The sequence below is a fragment of the Lepus europaeus genome, chromosome 9, assembly GCF_033115175.1.
Source record: "Lepus europaeus isolate LE1 chromosome 9, mLepTim1.pri, whole genome shotgun sequence".
Classification (NCBI taxonomy): Eukaryota; Metazoa; Chordata; class Mammalia; order Lagomorpha; family Leporidae; genus Lepus; species Lepus europaeus.
The window spans coordinates 31,426,080-31,451,660 of NC_084835.1; the positions used below are offsets into that span (position 1 = coordinate 31,426,080).

Sequence of the window (25,581 nt, forward strand, 5' to 3'; positions counted from 1 at the left end):
AAAAAAGTAGATGACAAAACAAAGCATTTTTTTATTTTATTTAATTAATTTTTTTTTTTTTTTTTGACAGAGTGGACAGTGAGAGAGAGAGACAGAGAGAAAGGTCTTCCTTTGCCATTGGTTCACCCTCCAATGGCTGCCGCGGCTGGCGCACTGTGGCCGGCACACCGCGCTGATCCGAAGGCAGGAGCCAGGTGCTTTCTCCTGGTCTCCCATGCGGGTGCAGGGCCCAAGCACTTGGGCCATCCTCCACTGCACTGCTGGGCCACAGCAGAGAGCTGGCCTGGAAGGGGGGCAACCGGGACAGAATCCGGCGTGCCGGCGCTGCAAGGCGGAGGATTAGCCTGTTGAGCCACGGTGCCAGCCCAAAGCAAAGCATAATAATTGGTCCTACTTTTGTAAGATTATATGCAAAGAATAACTAGAATAAAACATATTCTAATATAGGAGAAATTTTTGGGTTGCAATTAAATATTTCTTTCATCTGTGTAACATCCATGTAACTAAAAGCTTATAACAAAAACTTCAGCTAACACAGAAGGAAAATACATTTAAATGTTTTCATTAATATTTTTGTGGCAGACATTTCTAGGCCTCTCTGATAATTAACTTTCGCGGCCAGCGCCGTGGCTCAACAGGCTAATCCTCCGCTTTGCAGTGCCGGCACACCGGGTTCTAGCCCCGGTTGGGGCGCCGGATTCTATCCCGGTTGCCCCTCTTCCAGGCCAGCTCTCTGCTGTGGCCCAGGAGTGCAGTGGAGGATGGCCCAAGTGCTTGGGCCCTGCACCCGTGTGGGAGACCAGGAGAAGCACCTGGCTCCTGGCTTAGGCTTAGGATCAGGGCAATGCGCCGGCCGCAGGGGCCACTGGAGGGTGAACCAACGACAAAGGAAGACCTTTCTCTCTGTCTCTCTCTCACTATCCACTCTGCCTGTCAAAAAAAAACAAAAACAAAAACTTTCACATGTCAACTTGACTGGGCCTCAGTGCCCAGGTATGTATTTAAATAATATTTTGGGTATGTCCTAAAGGGTATTTTTGCATATGATCAACATTTGAATCGGGGAATGAGCATAGCAGATTGCCCTCCCCAATGTGGATGGCCCTTGTCTGATCCAATGGAAGCCTGAATAGAACATAAGGTGACTGATTAAGGGAAAATTTGTTCTCACCACTTGTCTTTGAGAGTTGGACACCAGTCTTCTCCAGCCTTCAGAGACTGAGTTGGATTGGAACTTAATACCACCAACTCTCTTGGTTCTCAGGCCTTTGGACTTCTACTGGAGCTATACTAATAGTTCACCTGGGTCTCCAGCTTGACAACCGCAGACAATGGGACTTCTTAATTCCTTATCTTATGTGTATGTATGTTTAACCCATTGGTTCTGTTTCTCTGAAGAAGCCAGACTAATACAGTTTTGGGTACATAGAGTAGACTGCTGCTGTAATAAATATCTAAAAATGTGCAAGTAGCTATGGAATTGGGTAATGGCTAGGCGCTGGAGGAGTTTTTAAGTACATGTCAGATATATGCATGTTGGCCAGCACTGCGGCTCATTAGGCTAATCCTCCGCCTGCGGCACCAGCACCCCAGGTTCTAGTACCGGTTGGGACGCTGGATTCTGTCCTGGTTGCTCCTCTTCCAATCCAGCTCTCTGCTGTGGCCCGGGAAGGCAGTGGAGGATGGCCCAAGTGCTTGGGCCCTGCACCTTCATGGGAGACCAGGAGGAAGTACCTGGCTCCTGGTTTCAGATCAGCGCGGCACACTGGCACGCTGCGGCCGGCCTTAGCGGATATTTGGGGGATAAACCAACGGAAGGAAGACCTTTCTCTCTGCCTCTCTCTCTCACTGTCTAACTCTGCCTGTCAAAAAAAAAAAAGAAAGAAAGAAAGAAAGAAAGAAAGAAAGAAAGAAAGAAAGAAAGATGCATGTTAAGTGTAGTGATTTTTTAAAAAGATATATTTATTTATTTATTTATTTTTATTTGAAAGACAGAGTTGCAGAAAGACGTAGAAACAGAGAGAGAGAGAGAGAGATCTTCCATCCAATGGTTCACTCCCCAAATGGCTGCAATAGCCAGGGCTGCGCCAATCCGAAGCCAGGAGCCAGGAACTTCTTCTGGGTCTCCCATGTGGGTGCAGGGGCCCAAGGACTTGGGTCATCTTCTACTGCTTTCCCAGGCCATAGCAGAGAGCTGGATCAGAAGAGGAGCAGCCGGGACTTGAACCAGCGCCCATATGGGATGCAGGCACTTCAGGCCAGGGCTTTAACACGCTGTGCCACAGTGCCAGCCCAAAGGGTAGTGATTTTTTAAAAATTCTTTATTTAATTTATTTGAAAACTAGAGCAACAAAGAGATAGAGATCTCCATTCACTGGTTAACTTCCCAGATACACACAACAATCAGGCTGGGCCAGGCTAAAGCTAGAAACTAAGATCTCAATCCTGATCTACCACAAGGGTGGGAGAGACCCAATCACTTGAGCCATTACTGCTGCCTTCCAGGTTATGCAGTAGTAGGAAGCTGGAATCAGGAGTGGAACAAGGACCCAAACCCAGGCACTAAACTCCTAAGTTGTTTTTTAGTTAAAAATTTATTCATATTTTATTTATTTGAAAGGGAGAGAAAGAGGAAACAGGAAAGGAGTGATGATTCTGGTTAGGACTCAGAAAGAAAGGAGAACTGGAGAGTAAGTTTCCATTTTCTTAGTAAACACATAATCAACAACAGAATGTCAGTCAAAACATGGACAAGAAAAGCAATGCTAGTCATGGTTTAAATGAAAATGAGGAATATGTTTAAGATTTGGAAAACTTCTCAGCCTGTACACATACTGTACAAAAGGAAACAGTTTCTTCTGAAGAGAACACTAACTGACAAACTATTGGATAAGGAGATCAGTATAAGTGTGAACCACAGATCTAATCAACCATCCCAGCAGAAACATTGCCAGTTTGAACTGAAGGAGACAGAGATGGGACAAAATGAAGGAAGGCATGGAACTTCTTAGATCTTACACAACTGGACCATTATATTATTTGGCTGCACTAGGCAGTATTTTTGAAGACAAAGAATGACCCCAGAATTGATTTGGTCCGTATTGGGGCTGCCTCCACAGTTTCCAGGTTAGAACGGAAGAGGAAGGACATTGCTTCAGATTCAACAGGCCAGACCATCACTGCCCAGAACCTTGAGGGTCCATCTTCCAGCCAGCAGAGTCACAAAAGTGGGACCACCACCCTGGTGGGTCTGAAAGGCAGACCAGCAAACCAGTAATAATCATTCTCAAGCCTTAAGATGCAATGGAATTTTCCTTGTGAAGTTTGAGGCTTACTTAGAACACATCCTTTTTTCCTTCTGATTTCTCCATTTCTCTCTCTCTCTTTCTTTCCCAAGTGAAGACACAATAAGAAGGCAGTAACTCCAAGCCTGGAAGAGAACACATACAAGAGAACCACATAGGCTGGCAATCTGCTCTTCAATTTTCTAACCACCAAAACAGTAAAAAATAAATGTCTATTGTTTAGCCACTCACTCTAAGGTGTTTTGTTACAGAGTTCAAGCTGACTGAGACAGCCACCTGATATTCAATATCCCCCTTCTCTTTATTAATGCAGGCTAGTTTAATTTGGAGTGTCACTGAGCCCAAATAAAGACTATGTTTCTTAGATTCCATTGAAGATACATGGATCATGTGATGAAGAAGGTGTTTAGAAAAGTATTGACTAGAATATCTGATTATACTCTTTGAAAAGCAAACTGTGGCATATTGGGTTAAGCCACCGCCTGCAATGCCAGCATTCCATATTGGTGCCACTTTGAGTCCTGGCTGCTCCATTTCTTATCCAGCTCCCTGCTAATGCACCTGTGAAAGCAGCAGAAAATGGCCCCAGTGTTTGGGCCATGTGAAAGACCCAGATGAAGCTCCTGGCTCCTGGCTTTAGTTTGGCCCAGCCCTGGCCATTGTGGCCATTTGGGGAGTAAACTAGTGGATGAAAGACTTCTCTCAGGGCCGGCGCTGTGGCTTAGCAGGTAAAGCCACCTCCTGCAGTGCTGGCACCCCATTTGGGCAACCATTCGAGTCCCGGCTGCGCCACTTCTGATCCAGCTCTCTGCAATGACCTGAGAAAGCAGTGGAAGATGGCCTAAGCCCTTTGGCCCCTGCACTTGTGTGGTAGATCCAAAGGAGGCTCCTGGCTCCTAGCTTCCAATGGGCACAGCTCCAGCCATTGTGGCCAACTGGGGAGTGAACCAGCAGGTAGAAGATTCTCTCTCTCTCTCTCTCTGCCTCTCCTTTTATCTCTGTGTAACCCTGACTTTCAAATAAATAAATCTTTAAAAAAAAAAAAAAAGACTTATCCCTCTCTGGCTCTGCCTCTCCTTCACTGTAACTTTCCCTTTCAAAGAAATAAATGTTCTTGTAAAAAAAAAAAAAAAAAAAAAAAAAAAAAAGCAGGCGGTGCCGCGGCTCACTAGGCTAATCCTCTGCCTTGCAGCGCCGGCACACCAGGTTCTAGTCCTGGTCGGGGTGCCGGATTCTGTCCCGGTTGCCCCTCTTCCAGGCCAGCTCTCTGCTGTGGCCCGGGAAGGCAGTGGAGGATGGCCCAAGTGCTTGGGCCCTGCACCCCATGGGAGACCAGGAGAAGTACCTGGCTCCTGCCATCGGATCAGCGCAGTGCGCCGGCCGCAGCACGCCGGCCGCGGCGGCCATTGGAGGGTGAACCAACGGCAAAAGGAAGACCTTTCTCTCTGTCTCTCTCTCTCTCACTGTCCACTCTGCCTGTCAAAAAAAAAAAAAAAAAAAAAAAAAAAAGCAAACAGCAAAGATCAACAAATAAAGCAAGCATTTGAGCATTTGTTGCCCTTTAGTACTCCTTTACTTTCTCCTACTGCCACTGAGAATGTAAGGCCAAAATTCCATCAACCATTTTGGGACTCTGAGGAAAATATTAAAAGAAATCCATAATGTGCTAAAGCAAGGCAAGCCACAACCTGCCTGTGGACTTCTTATATGAGGAAAACTCTTACCTCTCTCTCTTTTTAAAGATTTGTTTCAAAGGCAGAGGTACAGAGAGAGAAGGAGAGACAGATCTTCCATCTGCAGGTTCACTCCTCAAATGACTACATTGAGTACAGCTGGGCCAGGCCAAAGCCAGAAACCAGGAGCTTCATCCAGTTCTCCCACGTGGGTGGGAGGTCTTGGGTCATCTTCCATTGCTTTACCAGGAGCTTTCACAAGGAGCTGAATTGGAAGTGGAGCAGACGGGACTCGAATTGGCACCTACATGGGATGCTTGCACTGCAGGCGGAGGCTTAGACTTCTACACCACAGCACTAACTCCAACTCTTATTCCTTTAAGGCATTGTAGTTAGAGCTGTCATTCGCAGCCAAATTTAATTCATAAGTCAGCTTTTGCATTCCAGTGTTTACAGTGAACAAAACTGCATCAGAGGGCCGGTGCTGTGGCACAGCAGGTTAATGCCCTAGCCTGAAGCGCCGGCATCCCATATGGGCACTGGTTCGAGATACAACTGCTCCACTTCTGATCCAGCTCTCTGCTATGGCCTGGGAAAGCAGTAGAAGATGGCCCAAGTCCTTGGACTCCTGCATCCCCAAGGGAGACCCAGAAGAAGCTCCTGGCTCCTGGCTTTGGATCAGCTCAGCTCCAGCCACTGAGGCCAATTGGGGAGTGAACCATTGGATGGAAGACCTCTCTCTCTCTCTCTCTCTCTCTCCCTGCCTCTCCATCTCTCTGTGTAACTCTTTCAAATAAATAAATATTTTTTAAAAATGCATCAGAAAAACCGTAGGTAGAAGTTAGAATGAACTTGTGTTGATTGCACAACTGACTACATTTATACAAAAACAGACTGTGGCTCAGCGGGTTAAACCACCACCTTGCAACACTGGGATCCTATAAGGGTACCAGGCTGCTCCACTTCCAGTTCAGCCTCATGCTAAATGCCTGGGAAAGCAGTGGAAGACTCCCCAGGTCCTTGGAGCCCTGCCACCAACATGGGAGACCCGGAGGAAGCTCCTGGCTCCTGGCTTCAGCCTGGCCCAGCCCTGGCTGTTGAACCCCCTGGGGAGTGACCCAGCAAATGGAAGATCTCAGACTCTCTCTTTCCCTGTCCCTCCCTCTCTGAAACTTTGCCTTTCAAATAAATAAATAAAATATTTAAAACAACAATAATAAACAGAATTTAAAATAGCTTTGTTCTTTTGAGGAAAGACTAGGAATCAACAGTCACTTTGTTCAAATTCTCTCAGGATTCAGCATAACTCTGATTTTGGGAGAAAAGAGAAGCCTCACTTGGCTTTTGTGGAGTTGACACAATACTTAATTGATTTTTTACTTAACAGAGTTGACAAGGTCAATGACATACTGTTTTTGGAAGATAAGTATGGAAGGGCTTGAAAATCTTTAAGTTTGGACACTTTTGACTCCTTTTAAAAACTGCCTTTTAGGCCGGCGCCGTGGCTCAACAGGATAATCCTCCGCCTAGCGGCGCCAGCACACCAGATTCTAGTCCCGGTCGGGGCGCCGGATTCTGTCCCGGTTGCCCCTCTTCCAGGCCAGCTCTCTGCTGTGGCCAGGGAGTGCAGTGGAGGATGGCCCAAGTGCTTGGGTCCTGAACCCATTGGGAGACCAGGATAAGCAACTGGCTCCTGCCTTCAGAACAGCCCGGTGCGCCGGTCGCAGCGTGCCAGCCGTGGCGGCCATTGGAGGGTGAACCAATGGCAAAAGGAAGACCTTTCTCTCTGTCTCTCTCTCTCTCACTGTCCACTCTGCCTGTCAAAAAGTAAAAAAAAAAACAAAAAAAAACTGCCTTTTAGGAGCTGTAGTAGGTTAAGCACCACTTACAACACTGGCATCCCATATGGGAATTTCAGTTCAAGTTTCAGCTGCTCCACTTCCAATCCAGTTCCCTGCTAATATGCCTAGGAAGGCAGCAGATGATAGTTCATGTGTATGGGCCCTTGCCATCCATGTGGGAGACCCAGATGGAGTTCCAGGCTCCTGACTTCAGCGAGGCCCAGACTCAGCTGTTGAGGTCATTTGTGGAATGAACCAGCAAACAGAAGATCTCTGTTTCTCTTTCTGTCACCCTGCCTTTCAAACAAATAAAACCTGATCATTATAGTAAATCAAAGGGAAACAAAAGTGCTATTCCAGTACTGGAGACTTTGGAAACATCTGGGAATTAGTTAACAAATTCTTGGGTGCCCACTGAAATTTATAAGGAATTCCAAAAGGCACCGAATATGGACAGGTTTATTAAGACAGGATAGTCTTTTGGCCTAGGAGACCTACAGATCCTTTCAGAGTTCCTATGAGGTCAAAATTTGTCACAATGACACTAAGATATTACTTGGCTTTATTCACTATTCTTAAGTAAATAGTAGAGTTTTCAAGTGACTGCACAACTGGTACACAAGGGAATGAGTGGAAAGCAGAAGCACATGAAAGCCTGGATATCTTTTATTATAGATTTTTAACATAAATATTGGAAATCCATATAACAACTCATTGAGGTCTTTAATTTTTCTGAAAACATACCAAAACTCACCTAATTAGGATGTAAAACTAATGTATTTATGAATTAAAATGACTATACACTTGTATATTGTATCTGCTTTCTGCGGAAGAGTCCCCAGTTTTCCAGTGGGAAGTTACTGTTCGAAATTCTCAGTACATGAGCTTCAGGAGGAAGTAAATTCTACCTCTGCACTCCAGCATGGGCACATAACCCAAGCCTAGACAACCACTGTATTCCACATACTTGGATTTGCAAGGACATCCCTATCCCAGTCAAACAGTGCAATTCAACTCTGGAAGTCGTTAGAACTGTTCTGAAAGAGGTGCTGTCCTAACACCAGAATTGCTGAGAAGATAAAATGTGAGCTTGGAACTGTGAACAGCTTTATCACCATAAGCAAGAAGCACATTTGATGGAGAAACAGCCAAAAAATGCAAAGAATAAGGCTAAGCCCTAATGACTTCATTCAGGCCAAGATTCAGCCAAGGTTGAACTTTTCACATACGTGAGTCAATAAGTTTTTCTTTTCGGTTGAAGCCAGTTTGAACTAGGTCTTCTGATATTTGTAATTCTAAGAGTCCTGACATAATTACACAGAGTAAACAGTCCTGATTCATTATGAACTTTTTTTTATCACATCAAGTGCTTATAGGAAACCTTTCCTGGGAGTTTACCAGAAAGTAGTACAATCAAATACTAACCTAATGCATTATTTCAGTATTTTAATTAACTTTTTAAAATCAGAGAGGCAGAGGGAGGAAGAGAGATGGAGACAGATAGAGCCATCACCTTCTGCTTCCCAGGATATGCACCAACAGAAAGCTGGAATGGGGAGTGGAGCTGGAACTGAAATGTAAATACTCCAATATGAGATGCAGGCATCTTAACCAGCATATTTTCTGAAAGATACATTAATTAATTATTAATTATTTTATTTGAAAGCCTGAGAGAGAAAGAGACAGACACATAGATAGAGAGCGAGCAAGACAGCAAGATCTTCAATTCACTGGCTCACTCCTCAAATGACCACAATGGCCAAGGTTGGGCCTGGCTGAAGCCAGAAACCTGAAACCACATCCAGGATTTGCATGTAGAAAACAGGACCCCTGAACTGGGGACATCATTCACTACTTTCCCAGGAACATTAGCAGGGAGCTGGATTAGAAGTGGAGCAGCCCAGACTCACACTGGCATTTCAATATGGGAAGCTGGTGTCCCAAGTGGTGGTTTAACCCACTGTGCCTCAAAACCGGCCCCTTAACCAGAATCTTTTTTTTTTTTTTTTAAGATTTTACTTATATACTTGAAAGATATTTACACAGAGAGAGAGACAGGGAGAGACACAGAGACAGAGACAGAGAAAGGGAGAGAGATCTTCCCTCCTTTGGTTCACTCCTCAGATGGCTGCAATGGCCAGCGCTAGGCCAGGACAGTCAGGAATTTCATCAGGGTCTCCCGTGTGGGTGGCAGGGGCCCAAGCACTTGGCCCCTCTTCTGCTGCCTTTCCCAGGCCATTAGCAGGGAGCTGGATCAGAATTGGAGCCGCCAGGATGTGAACTGGCACCCACATGTGTTGTCAGTATCGCAAGCAGCACCTTTACCTGCTATGCTGCAACGCTATCCTTAGTCAGCATCTTACCCACTGGGTCTAACACCTGCCCCCTAAATTTTCATATTCTAGCATAATCCACAAATTATTTTTAATTAGACAAAATAAAGGGAAATACCATTACTATAATATTATCACCTAGCTAAAGCATTGTTATCTCACCTTCACAAAACAAATAAAATAAGTCTGTCTCACTGGGAAATAATCTTCAAAACAAAGAGAGAGATATCAGTTAATTCTACCTTCCTTCAAATATTTATTTAACTTATGAAAGATGCAGTGTTAAACTATGAGGGTGGCAAACTGAGTAAGAAGTGTTTTTAGCCCTTTAATTTAGCAGGGCAAATAAAACATGTAGGCAAATAAGTTATATACCATTCTCTGAGATTTAGAGAATAGTAAGAAATAATATCTAGGGGATGTAAAAATAGAATTCGATAATATTATTAGAGCTGTTAGAATTCCTGGCGATTCAACAATTTTCTAACAAATGGTGGAAGAAACAGCAACTCAGAAAGCCAGTAACTCATTCCCATAGCAAATCAGTGTGAAAATCCCATTGGAAACCAGATCTCCTAGACACAGTCTGACATTCTTTCTTTGTACTCCACCCTACCTCTGTTAGGAGAAAAGCAAAATACCAGCTGAAGTTTCTTGGACTATCTTTCTTAAGCACAGCCTAAAATGAAGAGAGAATCTTTGGACTTTGAGGCTACACTGAAATAAATCTGATTCTCCTTTTATCACAGATAGAGGCAAAACAGTCAAAGTTCTGTCTCAGTTATCAGAGTTTAGCTTCAACTTTCTGCCACGGTTTTTCTCTCATTAACTTTTGTTTTTTATTAGTCTAACCTTGAATATGCAGCAACCCTGCCCGAGAAAAATCCCAAACAGCTTGTTTTGAACATGTTTGTTCTCTTCTGTATTCTCTATGGAGGCTGATAGTGCAAACTAAAAAATTACCTAAGTTAAACTTAATCCAGGAAGTCTTCCTTGGCAGATTTCCCAGCCTGGCAATGCCAGCCTGCACAAGATTCTAGGTTACTACAGATTCTAACTCCATTCGAAGTAAGAGCTTTGTCTAAAGAAAATAAGGGAAATACAAAAATTCCAAAGCAGCACTGCCATGCCTGAGTATTTCTTATCAAGAATTTACAAAGAGCACTATTTCTCACTAGAAATACATGCTATGAAATACAGTGTCACTGGGAGAGCAAATCATTAATAATAATTTGAGATACTGGGTTTAAAATTTTGGTTTCAAAGGACTCATACTTCCTAATTTCAAAACTTACTAAAAAGCTATGATAATCAAAACAGTGTGTGGTACTGGCAAAAAGACAGATATATGGGCCAGTGGAATAGAGAGCCACAAATAAATCATTGCATATTTGGTTAAATGTTTTTCTTTTTCTGTTTTGTTTTGTTTGTTTTTTGAGTGCCAAGAACATTAAAGGGGAAAGGACGGTGTTTTTAACAAATGTAGGAAAACTGAATATCTACGTGCAAAAGGAAGAAGTTTGACATTTAACTTATGCCATATGCAAAAAACAAAACAAAACAAAACACTCCAAATAGATCAAAGACCTAAACAAATCCATGAAGACTCTACAGCACAGGAATCAGACAGCTTCCAGGTTGGTGAACCCACCAGGATGCTTGTAGAATGGCACTCCTGGAGAGGCTATGGAAACTCCACTCTGGCCCTCCCACAACCTGCCTGATCTACCCTTTTCATTTAGCTACTCGTGAATTGTTTCCTTTATAATAAACTGGCAATAGTAAATAAAATGTGTCCCTGAGTTCTGTGAGCCATTCTAGCAAATTATCAAACCTGAGGTGGGGGTCGTGGGAACCTTCAATTTACAGCTGGTTGGTCTGAAGTACAGATGACAATCTGGTACCTGAGACCGATGTTGACAATGGGGGTATCCTTTGAGACTCTGCTATTAACTTGCGACAGAATTGAACTGAATTATCAGGCATGCAGTTGGTGTTGGAGGACTGGTTGATGTGAGGGAAAGCCCACACACTTGGTGTCAGAGTATTGTGAGTCAAAGCAGTTTGGAGGCTGCCGTAACAACAAACCATAGTCTGGTGGCTTAAACAACAGACGTTGGCCAGCGCCGTGGCTCACTAGGCTAATCCTCCGCCTTGCGGCGCCGGCACACCGGGTTCTAGTCCCGGTCGGGGCGCCGGATTCTGTCCCGGTTGCCCCTCTTCCAGGCCAGCTCTCTGCTGTGGCCAGGGAGTGCAGTGGAGGATGGCCCAGGTGCTTGGGCCCTGCACCCCATGGGAGACCAGGAGAAGCACCTGGCTCCTGCCATCGGATCAGCGCGGTGCGCTGGCCGCAGCGCACCTACCGCGGCGGCCATTGGAGGGTGAACCAACGGCAAAAGGAAGACCTTTCTCTCTCTCTCTCTCTCTCACTGTCCACTCTGCCTGTCAAAAACAAAAAAACAAAAACAAACAAACAAACAAAAACAGACGTTTATCCTCACAGTTCTAAAAGCTGAAAGTACTATCACTGTTGAATTTTTGGTGTGGCCTTTTTTCCTGGCTTGTAGGGAGCTGCCTTCTTGTGTCCCCACACGGGCTTTACTGTGTGCCCACGTGTACATCCAGAGAGAGAAAACAGAGCAAATGCTGATGTCTTTTCCTTTTCTTATAATGACACCAATTCTATTAGATTATGGTCTTACCCTTATGACCTCATTTTACCTTAATGATTCCTTAAAGGCCCAAGTTCCAAATACAGTTACACCGGGAGTTGGAACTTCAACATAAGAATTTAGAGGAATTCAATTTAGTTCATAGATAATGGTCCATAATGGAAGGTTTCCCAAAGAGGCTACATTTCCACTGAGACTGACAAGGTCTTCAGGCAGTTGTTAGGGAAAGAGCCAGAGGAAGGTCACTCTACAGAGAGGAAATGTGTGCAGAGATGTACTGTGCAATTGTCATACTATTAAGATACTGAGTTATGCAGCAGAAGAAACAAAAAAAATACATGAGATAGATGAAACTCAAAGATATGTTAAATATCTATTGTAGTTAGTGGGTAGAGCATGCATGTGCAAAGTCTAGATAGAAAGATATGAAAAGACCAAGAGTAACATTCACAAGACAAAAAATACAGATGAAGCACATGGGCACTAAATATTCATGACACATTGAATATTTATGACATTTAATGTCCAAGATACAGTAAATAAACATGAGCACTTAATATTTATATGGTCTTAATTCAACTATTCATTGGTAATAACTATTCTGGTCCACCTATCCTCTGCCCAAAACATATAAGTTCATAGCCCAAATAAAATCCATAAAGCAGGTTAATTGGTAATCTACAGCAAAAGGCCAGGTGAACTTGTTCCACTTGATTCCTTCTGGTAGAACAATTGTATGTCACTGATCCACAGCACTTTCTGTCCGTGAGTCCCCTTGAACCTTGACTCTGGCCAATCAGCAGAGAAAATTGATGCAATATAGAAATGCATAAACCAGAACTTAAGTAGTGTGATCCTGCCACCTTGCTCGTCCTCTTTTCTCATATTGCTTATCCTATTTCTTTCCCTTTGCTTTATGTTATAGGTTTTAAGTTGATTTGATAAATAGTATGTGTGTCTGATTCAAGCATTTTTATTTGGTCTGTAAGCCCTCTGTTCTTTGATCTTTGGGATAGCCTGCTAATAGTGTAGCTGAAGTTTACCACTGCATCAACATAATTTCTCACACAATAAAATGCTTTAAATTAGGCAAAGCTCCGTTTTACAGCTCCACAGCAATAGAACTGCATTATTCACTGTGGTAGCCATTATTATGTGTGCTATTTAAGTAAAAACTAAATTAAGGCCGGCGCCGTGGCTCACTAGGCTAATCCTCCACCTTGCGGCGCCGGCACACCGGGTTCTAGTCCCGGTCGGGGCACCGATCCTGTCCCGGTTGCCCCTCTTCCAGGCCAGCTCTCTGCTGTGGCCAGGGAGTGCAGTGGAGGATGGCCCAAGTGTTTGGGCTCTGCACCCCATGGGAGACCAGGATAAGCACCTGGCTCCTGCCATCGGAACAGCGCGGTGCGCCGGCCGCAGCGCGCTACCGCGGCGGCCATTGGAGGGTGAACCAACGGCAAAAGGAAGACCTTTCTCTCTGTCTCTCTCTCTCACTGTCCACTCTGCCTGTCAAAAAAAAAAATAAAAAAATAAAAAAAAACTAAATTAAAATTTTATTTCCTCAGATGCACTAGCCACATCAGAAATGCTCAATAACTGTATCTGCTTGGTGGACACCAACAGACAACTATAAAGTGCACAAGAACCTTTCCATCACTGCACTAAGTTCTTTTTTTTTTTTAAGATTATTTATTTATTTGACAAATAGAGTTACAGACAGTGAGAGAGAGAGACAGAGAGAAAGGTCTTCCTTCGGCTGGTTCACTCCCCAAATGGCCGCAATGGCTGGAGCTACACCGATCTGAAGCCAGGAGCCAGGTGCCTCTTCCAGGTCTCCCATGTGGATGGAGGGGCCCAAGCACTTGAGCCATCCTCCACTGCTTTCCTGGGCCACAGCAGAGAGCTGGATTGGAAGAGGAGCAACTGGGACTAGAAGCTGGCGCCCATATGGGATTAACCTAGTGCGCCATGGCGCTGACCCAGCACTAAATTCTACTGGGCAGTGATGTCCTAGAAACTTGGACACCATGTAGCTAAAGGGTGATGCTGAGAATGGCAGGAGTTGAGTTTGGAGAAGAATGCACTGCTCATGTCATGAAAGGACATTCTGGATTTCAGTCTAAGTATAATACACATAACCTGGCTTATACTTAGGAAGATTCCCTGTGGTTACTGACTAAAGGATGGATTGGAAGGTATGGGAAAACAAGTTAACATAACTGCCCTGATGATTATCATTTGAAAGTCCATCTTACAAGGTCAGTCTTTAGGTAGAACTTGGATTTTGGGGAGGGTTCTCACCACCTAACTGATAAGAATGGGTTGTTGTGTCTAAACTGTTTGTATAATGTACAATGAATTTGCTTTATGCTTGTGTTAGTCTGTGTGGGCTGCTAAAATAATATATCATAAACTGGGCAGCTTATCCACCACAGAATCTTATTTCTCAGTTCTGGAACTTGTGAAGTCCAAGATCAAGACACTGGCAGATTTCGTGTGTAATGAGGGCCTTCGCTCTGGTTCATGGATGGCAACTTTTCACAGTGTTCACACATGGTGGAGAGATGATAACTGCATTTTTTGTTTGTTTGCTTGTTTTTGTTTTTTAAAGATTTTTTTCTTTTTTCTTTCTTTTTTTTTTTTTTTTTTTGACAGGCAGAGTGGACAGTGAGAGAGAGAGACAGAGAGAAAGGTCTTCCTTTTTGCCGTTGGTTCACCCTCCAATGGCCGCTGTGGCCGGCGCATTGTGCTGATCCAAAGCCAGGAGCCAGGTGCTTCTTCTGGTCTCCCATGCAGGTGCAGGGCCCAAGCACTTGGGCCATCCTCCACTGCCTTCCCGGGCCATAGCAGAGAGCTGGCCTGGAAGAGGGGCAACCGGTATAGAATCCGGCGCCCCGACCGGGACTAGAACCCGGTGTGCCGGTGCCGCAAGGCGGAGGATTAGCCTGTTAAGCCATGGCGCCGGCCGTTTTATAAAGATTTATTTATTTATTTGGAAATTAGTGTTACACAGAGAGAGAAGGAGAGGCAGGGAGAGAGAGAAACAGAGAGAGAGGTCTTCCATCCGCTGGTTTACTCTCCAGTTGGCCACAATGGCCAGAGCTGTGCCGATCCAAAGCCAGGAGCCAGGAGCTTCTTCCGGGTCTCCCACATGGGTGCAGGGGTCCAAGGATTGGGGCCATCTTCTACTGCTTTCCCAGGCCATAGCAGAGAACCTTATCGAAAGTGGAGCAGCCAGGTCTCCAATGGCACCCATATGGGATGCCGACACTGCAGGCGGCGGCTTTACCAGCTACACCACAGTGACGGCCCCTCAGTAACTGCATTTGTATGGGATCTTCCCCACAACCTAATCACCTCCAAAAGGCCTCACCTCCTATTCCCATCACCTTGTGTGTGAGGATTACAACACATGGATTTGGAAAGGACATATACATTCGGATGATGGTAAAGTTGAACACTTGCTTTCTTTTGAGGAATCTGGAGTACAGAGGGTTTCTGTGTGACTAGCTCCCATTAAAATCCTCCCTTAGTCTTTTTTTTTTTTTTTTTAAGATTTATTACACTTATTTGAAAGGCAGTTACAGAGAGACAGAGGCAGAGAGAGAGATAGAGAGAGAGGTCTTCCATTCGCTAGTTCACTCCCCAAATGGCGGCAATGGCTGGAGCTGCACCAATCCGAAGCCAAAAGCCAGGAGATTCTCCAGGTCTCCCACGGGGATACAGGGGCCCAAGCACTTGGGCCATCTTTTACTGCTTTCCCAGGCTATCAGCACAAAGCTGGACAGGAAGAGAAGCAGCTGGGACTAAAACTAGTGTCCATATGGGATGCCGGTGCTGCAGGTGGAGGCATGGCCCATTAAGCCACAGCACTGTCCACCTTACAGAAACCTTAAAGCTCTAATATCCATCCAGGTTCTACTGAGGAAATTAGAGAGCACAGCTTCCTGGAAATTTTCTTTTCTTTTTTTTTTTTTTTTTTTTTTTGACAGTCAGAGTGGACAGTGAGAGAGAGAGAGAGACAGAGAGAAAGGTCTTCCTTTTGCCGTTGGTTCACCCTCCAATGGCCGCCGCGGTAGGCGTGCTGCGGCCGGCGCACTGCGCTGATCTGATGGCAGGAGCCAGGTGCTCCTCCTGGTCTCCCATGGGGTGCAGGGCCCAAGCACTTGGGCCATCCTGCACTGCACTCCCTGGCCACAGCAGAGAGCTGGCCTGGAAGAGGGGCAACCAGGACAGAATCCAGTGCCCCGACCGGGACTAGAACCCAGCATGCCGGCGCCGCAAGGCGGAGGATTAGCCTAGTGAGCCACGGCGCCGGCTTAGAGTTGGTCATTCCTAGATAAACATTATGGGAGGTGGAACTCTGGGTGCTGACTGTAGGATCTAGATCACTTGCTCCACCCTCGAATGAGGCTCAGCCAGGAGCCGAGAATTCAGTCCATGTTTCCCATGTGAGTGGCAAGGATCTATGTAATTGGACCATCTTCTGCTGTCTTCCAGGGTGCACAAAAGCAAGGGAGCTGGCACTGGGAGTGCAGCTAGGATTCAAACACAGGTACTCTGATACAGGAAGCAGGCATTTCCAGCATTGTCTTAACCAGCCATGCCAAACACCCACCCCTCATCTTTGTTTTGTTTTGATTTTTCTTAATCAAGTTAAGTTTGGCACTGGCTTCATCTGCCTGGCTAAGGCAATGATCAGTGTGCAGGTGCCCCTCCCCTCTTGAACTATACATAAATTCTGGACATTATGGAATCCAGGAAAATTGAGCCAAAAGCTTGATATTTGTTCCATTATTATGACTTGGAGATATTCACTGATCTCATTTTCCAACTGAGTATGAGCAGCTCTGCTGGGGACATCTATTCCCTTTATATCACTGGGATTTTTATTATAGATTCCAAAGAAAAATTTATTTAAGATTTACTTATTTATTTGAAAGTCAGAGTTACACAGAGAGAGGAGAAGGAGAGAGAGAGAGAGAGAGAGAGAGAGAGGTCTTCTATCTGCTGGTTCACTCTCCAACTGACCGCAATGGCCAGAGCTGTGCCAATCTGAAGCCAGGCGCCAGAAGCTTTTTCCTAGTCTCTCATGGGTACAGGGGCCCAAGGACTTGGGCCATCTTCTACTGCTTTCCCAGGCCATAGCAGAGAACTGGATCACAAGTGGAGCAGCCAGGACTTGAACAAGTGCCCATCTGGGATGCCCACACCGCAGCTGATGGCTTTACCTGCTACATCATAGTGCCGGCCCCAAAAGCAAGATTTCTTAATGTTGCAGCACAGCAGGTTAAGCTGCCACGTCGTGCAACACCAGCATCCAATATCAGAGTGCTGATTCAAGTCCCAGTTACTTTGCTTATGATCGACTCCCTGTTAATAATGCACCTGGAAAAGCAGCAGATGAGGTCTCACGTACCTGGATCCCTGCCACCCATGTGGGAGACCCAGATGGTCCCTGGCTTTGGACTGGCCCAGCCCCAGACATTGCAACCCCAGATATTGCAGCCATTTGAGGAGTAAACCTGCTGATGGAAGATCTCTTTCTCCTTATGTCGCCCCCTCTCATTCTGCCTTTCAAAAAAAAATTAAATCTTAAAAAAATTTTCTTGGCATTGAGGATCCAGGAACCCATGAGTATCTTTAGTGGCTTCGTATTTCCCAAGACAAACCTGTTTGGGATCAAAATTCATGTTGGTATTAGTTATATATTTATGGACACTTTTATAGTAAGTGCTACAGTTTTACATGGTTAAGACTTTTCTTTCAAGTGCAGTTATTTGTTTTCATAGTTTATGCTTTTTTTATTTTTTATTTTTGTTTTTTGACATGCAAAGTTAGACAGTGAGAGAGAGACAGAGACAGAGAGAAAGGTCTTCCTTTTTCCGTTGTTTCACCCCTCAAGTGGCCACTAAGGCTGGCATATTGCAGCCAGCTCACTGTGCTGATCCAAAGCCAGGAGCCATGTGCTTCTCCTGGTCTCCCATGTGGGTGCAGGTCTCGAGAGCCTGGGCCATCCTCCACTGCACTCCCAGGCCACAGCAGAGAGCTGGACTGGAAGAGAAGCAACCGGGACAGAATCCAGCGCCCCAACCAGGACTAGAACCCGGTGTGCCGGCGCAGCAAGCAGAGGATTAGCTTAGTGAGCCACGGCGCCGGCCTACAATTCATGCTTTTTATGCCTCGCGGTGCTTGGTATAGAGAATCCAGTAATTGTTTATTGATAGGTAAAAAGAAGAGGACACAGAATTTCTGACTAAGAGAATTTACAACTGGCCAAGGCAATACAACAAAGAAAAGGAGGCCAGAAAGGACCACAAGTCAAGGAAAAGTAGGAGAACTGGAAAACTCTAAAGTAGATCTAGGAGGATAAGACTGTAACTTTCTGAGGGCTCAGAAAGGATACATAAAGATGGAGACATTGAAGAATGCCTTTGAAGCCTTGAACCTTGAGATAAAAAAGGGCTTTGTTTTTGATTTTTTTAATTCTTTAAATAAGTATTTTGTTTTAATCTAAAAAAACATTGTTGGGGGTTGCAAATGCAAAAGTATCCCTCTTTATCCCTCTTTATTAAGATTTAAATTTGGCCGGGCACTGTGGCTCAATAGGCTAATCCTCCACTTTGCGGCGCCAGCACACCGGGTTCTAGTCCCGGTCGGGGCGCCGGATTCTATCCCGGTTGCCCCTCTTCCAGGCCAGCTCTCTGCTATGGCCCGAGAGTGCAGTGGAGGATGGCCCAAGTCCTTGGGTCCTGCACCCGCAAGGGAGACCAGGAGAAGCACCTGGCTCCTGGCTTTGGATCAGCGTGATGCGCCGGCCGCAGTAGCCATTGGAGGGTGAACCAACGGCAAAAAGGAAGACCTTTCTCTCTGTCTCTCTCTCTCACTGTCCACTCTGCCTGTCAAAAAAAAAAATTTTTTTTAAATTTAATTTGTGGAGCTGGTGATGTGGTGTAGCAAGTAAAGCTGCTGTCTGCAGTGTCGGCATCCCATATGGACACAGCTGCTCCACTTTTGATCCAGCTCTCTGCTATGGCCTGGGAAAGCTGTAGAAGATGGCCCAAGTCCTTAGGCCTCTGCACCCACATGGGAGACCAGGAAGAAGCTCTTGGCTTCAGACTGGCGCAGTTCCAGCCATTGCGGCCATCTGGAAAGTGAACCAGCGATGGAAGACCTCTCTCTCTCTCTCTCTGCCTCTACCTCTCTGTAACTCTGCCTTTCAAATAAATAGACTTTAAAAAAATTAATTCGTAAAAAGTATTATTTTGGGGGCCAGTGCTGGGGTGTAGCAGGTAATGCTGTCACCTGCAAAACCAGTATCCCTTGTGAGCGCCAGTTTGAGCCCAAGATGCTCTATTTCTGATCCAGCTCCGTGCTGATGTGCCTGGGAAAGCAGCAAAAGATGGCCCAAGTCCTTGGGCCTCTGAACTCACGTGGGAAACCTGGAAGAAGGTCCTGGCTCCTGGTTTCAGCCTGGCCCAGCCCCAGCCTTTGTGGCCATTTGGGGAGCAGACCAGCAGATGGAAGCTCTATCTTTCTTTCCCTCTCTCTGTACCTTTCAAATAACTAAAGCCTTTTAAAAAAAATAGTTGTATACATTTAACATTTCATGTCTGTTAATGTGGATTCAAACTGTGTAATCTGACGTCTTAACTAATAGCTGTATAACAAATGCTATCATTGTTTCACCCATTCTCTTCAATTTGCATATCTGCAGTGGCAACCCTTTATGTAGTCTGTAGTGATAAAGTAGTTGACCTGCACACTGCAGGCAGCAAACACCTATTTCAGCACTTGTTCCTGCCACGCCTAGGCCCAGAAGAATGGCATAATCAAGTCAAATGTAATCATGTATTATCACAAATTAAGTATATATCTGCCATTCCCCTTTCCTTTTTCCAGGTACTTTCCCAATAGAACTGACTACAAGGCTGACTGGCTTAAAGTAAGATACTAGTAAAGGGGGGAAAAAAGCTCTCTTTCATAACATAAGAATCTAACCAAGAAGCAGATAAACAATGAATTATTTGATAGGAACATTTACATTTCATTTGTGTATTAGTGACTGATATCTAATAAAAAATGGAATTCTAGAATACTATCTGCATACTATTGGGGAAAAAAAGATGCCAGAATAGAATGTGTATGTGATCCCTCACAAAAATAGCTCTAATACTGGAACTATGGCGTTGTAGGTTAAGCCTCTGCCTGTAACGCTGGCATCACATATGGGCACAGGTTTGAGTTATGGCTCCCCCACTTCCAATTCAGCTCTCTGATAATGCACCTAGGAAAGCAGTGGAAGATGGTCCAAGTACTTGGGCTCCTGCACCCACATGGGAGATCTGGCTTCGGTCTGGCCCAACCTGGCTGTTGTGACCATTTGAGGAGTAAACCAGTGGATGGAAGATCTCTTTCTCATATTCTCTCTCTCTTTCTCTCTCTATCTCTATCTCTATCTCTCTCTGTGTGTGTCTCCTCTCTCTGTTACTCTGCCTTTCAAATAAATAAATAAATCTTTTTAATGGCCCTAATAATTCCCCAAACTATAGGGTTATAACTAAAATCCTGTATTTCAAATAACCCTCTGTTAAACAGAATGAGGTAATGGGGTTAAAGTTGCACAGTGAATTTAATACCTAAAAGAAAGAGGTATTAAAATCAGAAGCTGCTTGTTAAGCCTGGAGTTTTCTGGTGGCTGGTATATATCAAATGCTAGTTGAAATGTGGTTTGCAGAGTCCTTCAAAAGAGTCAAAGAAAGCTTCCAGCCACTGGATCATTCCCCAGAGTCTCCCATGTGAGTGGCAGAAACCCAATGACTTGAGCCACCACTGTTGCCTCCCAGGATGAACATTAACAGGAAGCTGGAATTGGAAGCCACGTATCTAACTCACATGTGAATACTCTGATGTGGGACTGGGTGTCCTAACCAGCACCTAAACTGCTAGACTGAACACCTGCCCCTAAATTTTTAATAAACCCTGTATATTATCAAGTGCATGTGAATTCGGGATTGTACTTGAAAAACACTGTACATTCAAAGAAATCACTTCAATTTTTCTACATACAAGGTGGAACATGAAAAGCTCTCTAGCTGGAAAAGATAGCTAGGGAACTTGTGCAGAGAGTTTGCTCAGAAAGCAAATATGCTGCTTGTTTATTTGAGATGCTCTTGAGAGATACTGGAGCCACCATTGGTTAAGGGATACTTAAGAACAGGGCTTCTCAATCATTGACATGCACACAAATCATCATGGATCTTGTTAAAATACCGATTCTAATTCAGTGGGGGCTGGGTGGGTCCTGAGAATCTTTTATTTCTAAAAATCACCCAAGTGATGGTCCCAGGGACACATTTGAATAATAAGACTTTAGACTAAAAGTGGGACATGAAATAGAAAGAGACAGGAACTTCACACAGAATGCAAACCAAGACATGTAGCACAGCAAAAGTCCAAAAACAGACTCAATCCAAAGGTTAGGCAAATTCAAATCATGAAAAAGGAAATAGCTGAGGTAGAACTCCGGCAACTTAGAACTTGGGCTAAAAGTGAATCACCAAGGTTCTGGCTTTCAGTCTTTCCTAACTGTCCTGCCCCACTGTTCCCTTACTCCTAAGGGACATGTTTGATGCCTGCATGAAAAGAGAGGTAAGGTCATAGTCCAAGTCCTATCAGCATATTTAAGCCAAATATGCCCTTCAAAATTTCTTAAAGAATCTCATTTTTTCTGGGAGTAACAAATCTACACCCCAAGAACTAGAAAATGTAATTCTGCAACAGAAGGTAACTTGATTATTGCAATAAAAGTTTCAAAAACCAAGATCTTATCATTACTCTTCCTGTCTGAAAATTTATTCCCCACAATTAGGGAAAAACTCAGAACAATTCTGAAATTCTGAACTTTTAATTCAATTTCCTCCATATTCTGTTCTACTACTGTATTTCCATTCTTTTTTCTTTTTTCTTTTTTTATTATTATTTTTGACAGGCAGAGTGGACAGAGAGAGAGAGAGAGAAAGGTCTCCCTTTTGCCGTTGGTTCACCCTCCAATGGCCGCTGCGGTAGCGCGCTGCGGCCAGCGCACCGCGCTGATCCGATGGCAGGAGCCAGGTGCTTCTCCTGGTCTCCCATGGGGTGCAGGGCCCAAGCACTTGGGCCATCCTCCACTGCACTCCCTGGCCACAGCAGAGAGCTGGCCTGGAAGAGGGGCAACCGGGACAGGATCGGTGCCCTGACCGGGACTAGAACCCGGTGTGCCGGCGCCGCAAGGCGGAGGATTAGCCTAGTGAGCCACGGCGCCGGCCTCCATTCTTTTTTCTTTTCTTTTTTTTTTTTTCTTTTTTTTACAGGCAGAGTGGGCAGTGAGAGAGAGAGAGAGAGACAGAGAGAAAGGTCTTCCTTTGCCGTTGGTTCACCCTCCAATGGCCGCCATGGCCGGCGCACCGCACTGATCTGAAGGCAGGAGCCAGGTGCTTCTCCTGGTCTCCCATGGGGTGCAGGGCCCAAGAACTTGGGCCATCCTCCACTGCCCTCCCGGGCCAAAGCAGAGAGCTACTACTGTATTTCCAACTCTGTCTTACTGATAACCAGTTTTCTCAAACACTTTTAGTGCAGATCACACCTACCAGCCAGATATTTCCTGCTTCTAGGACTCTGCTCCAGCCTCTTTGCTTGAATGCTTTTTCTCTAATAAGTTCTTCAAAGCCTGGCTTAAACATAATAATGATGAGGAGTAGGATATAATAATCTATATTTAACATAATCATTATTTGGTAGGCACTATCTTATATTATCACTTCTGAAAGACAGGGCTTATTACTGTCCATTCATTTAGCAAATATTTCTTGAGCACTAGCATTAAAAAACTAAATAGACGAGTCTATTCCTTCATTAAGCTTAGATTTTAGTTTTAAGAAAGAACTAGGAGCCAGTGCTGTGGCATAGCGAGTAAAGCCGCCGCCTACAGTGCCGGAATCCCACATGGGTGCCAGTTCAAGTCCTGGCTGCTCCACTTCCAATCCATTTCTATGCTACAGCCTGGGAAAGCAGTAGAAGATGGTCCAAGTCCTTGTGCTCCTGCACCAGCATGGGAGACCCGGAGGAAGCTCCTGGCTCCTAACTTCAGATGGGTGTGGCTCCAGCTGTTTTGGCCTTCTGGGGAGTGAACCAGCAGATGGAAGACCTGTGCCTCAGCCTCTCTGTTACTCTGCCTTCCAAAGAAAATGAATAAATCTTTGGACAAAAAAAAAAAAAAAAAACAACTAGAACCAACAGGAGCTGGCAGTTATCCTAGCAATTAAGACACCCATGTCCCATATCTGCATGCCTGGGTTGGATTCCCAGTTCCAGCTCCTGATCCCAGGTCCCCCAGCAATGACAACTCAACTAATTGAGTTTCTACCACCCTCATGGGAGACCTGGGTTGTGTTACTGGCTCCTGGCTCCACCTCCAGCCCAGCCCCAGCCATTTCAGGCATTTGGGGAATGAATCAGTAGATAGGGGCTCCCTCTCTTTGTCTGTCTGCTTCTGAAATAAATTTTAAAAAAATTTTTAAAGAGACAAATAATAAACATGTCAGTACACAATTTGTCCAGTGGTAAGTGTTGTGGAGAAAAATGAACAGAGTAAGAGGAAAATCATAAAGGAAATGGTATGTGCACATAACTGAATGTAGTTAGTCATTAGCTTTGAAGACAGCTGGAAACAAACAGCAAATGCAAGGGGGCATGTTTGACATGTTTGGCAAGGAAGGGTAGAGTGACTGAAGAGGGGGATGGTTGAAGTTGAGGTCAAATGGGGGATGGGACTAAGTCACATAGAGAACTTGGTATTGTAGCCAAGAATTTTTGCTTTTTTCTCTAAATGAGATGTAAAGCCATTATCTGTTTTTTAAAACAATCAGGTCTATAGCCTTAAAAACTGATCTTAGGAGAACAAGCACAGCATCAAGGAGATCTATTAGGAGGTTTCTGTAAAGATCCAGGTGAGACATGGAAGCTGGGTCCCAGGTGGAAGTAGCAGAGGCGGAGAGAAGTGGTTGGATGTAGACCCATTTTGAAGGTTCAGCAGGTAGAATATAATGGCTTAATGGAGCTTATAGGGACAACTAAGTTTTTTAGCTGCTGCAACTGGCAGGATGAATTTGCTAACTATTGTCTTACAGATAAAGAATTTGAGGTTTAAGGAGGTTAAGTAACTCCTCCGAAGTCAACTGCCCAGATGTCTGTTACAGGTTTATCTGGAATGACTGGGTGGTGGTTCCTCTTTCTACTTATTCAATAAAATAGCCTGAGCTGGAGTTCTGTGTTTCCCTTGACCAAGCAATTAATAGTGCCATGTTGTCCAAGGAAGTCTTTGCTAATGTAAAGACAAGAATTAATTGCAGGACTGGCGTTGTGGCTTAGTGGATAAAGCTGCTGCCTGTGATGCCAGCATGCCAAATGGGTGCCGTTTCAAGACCCAGCTGCTCCACTTACATTCAACTCCCTTTTAATGCACCCGGGAGAGCAGTGAAGATGGCCCAAGTGCTTGGGTCCTTGCACTCATGTGGGAGACTGGGAAGAAGCTACAAGCTCCTGGTTTCAGCCTGGCACAGCCCCAGCTGTTGAAGCCACTTGGGGAGTGAACCAGTGGATGGAAGATCTCTGCCTCTCTCTAACTCTTTCAAAAACTAAATTTTTAAAAAAAGAATGAATTGCACAGAAGCCGGAGAGATGTTGTGAGATTTTAGGATTTTCAAATGTTCCTCTCTCAGAGCATCCAGCAAAGGACAGAATTCAAGTCGGGATGGCTGCTGGAGACAGATCACTAGGCACTGAGACTCTGAAAGCAGCAATTACTTGGCTTCTCACTGCCAAGAATGGAGAAGACCTGTGGAGATAGCTGTCTCTGATCAGACATAGGAAGATCAACAGCATCACCTCATGCCAGTTCCCTAGGACGACTCATACCCTATGGGGTCTTGTATAATCTACTGCAGTAGGTAAAGAAATCTCAGAAAAAGCTTATCATTCTGGATGGGAGTGGACGTTCTGAGCCTTATGTATTTTAATAAATACATTAAACTCAGTAAAAGAAATGTGGGACCCACATGGTGCAATGAGTTGAGCATTTCATATCAGAGTGCTGGTTTGAGTCCTGGCTGAGCCACTTCCAATCCAGCACCTTGCTAAAGTGCCTAGGAAAGCAGCAGAAGAAGATCAAAGTCCTTGGGACCCTGCCACCCACTGCGAGACACTGATGGAGTTCCTGGCCCAGCTCTAGCTGTTGCAGCCATCTGAGGAGTAAGCCAGCAAATAGAAGATTTTTTTCTTTCTCTCTGATTCCTCTCTGTAACTCTTTCAAGTAGATAAATAAATAAAAATAAATCTTTTTAAGAAAGAAATAAATGTGACACAGCAATTCACCATGGCATTGTTAATTAAAAGAAGATCTTTTGAATGGGGCAGGTGTTGTGGTACAGCAGGTTAAGTCACCGCTTGGGACTCCCACATCCCATATGATATACTTAGTGTTGAGTTCTGATTCTGCTTTTGATACAACTTTTTGCTAATGCACTTGGGAAGCAGCAGATGATGGTCAAGTACTCGGGTTCCTGCAGCCTCTGGCTTCCTTGCAGGCATTCGGGGAGTGAATCAGCAAATGGAAGTGCTCTCTCTCTCTCTCTGTGTGTGTGTGTGTGTGTCTCCTATGTCACTTTATCTTTTAAATAAACAGATAAAACTTTACAAAATAGAAGAAGACCTTGAGAATA

At 44.7% G+C, this 25,581-nt stretch overlaps 1 long non-coding RNA gene across 2 annotated transcripts in view; it reads right to left on the reverse strand.

The window, feature by feature from the left end:
- Positions 1 to 2,584: 2,584 nt before the first annotated feature.
- The window catches only part of LOC133766503 (uncharacterized), a 57,728-nt gene continuing 34,731 nt past the window's right edge, over positions 2,585 to 25,581 (reverse strand). For both annotated transcript variants that reach the window (XR_009866717.1, XR_009866716.1), the window contains exon 3: positions 2,585 to 3,430. This is a non-coding gene — a long non-coding RNA (uncharacterized LOC133766503). The remainder of the gene's footprint in view (positions 3,431 to 25,581) is intronic.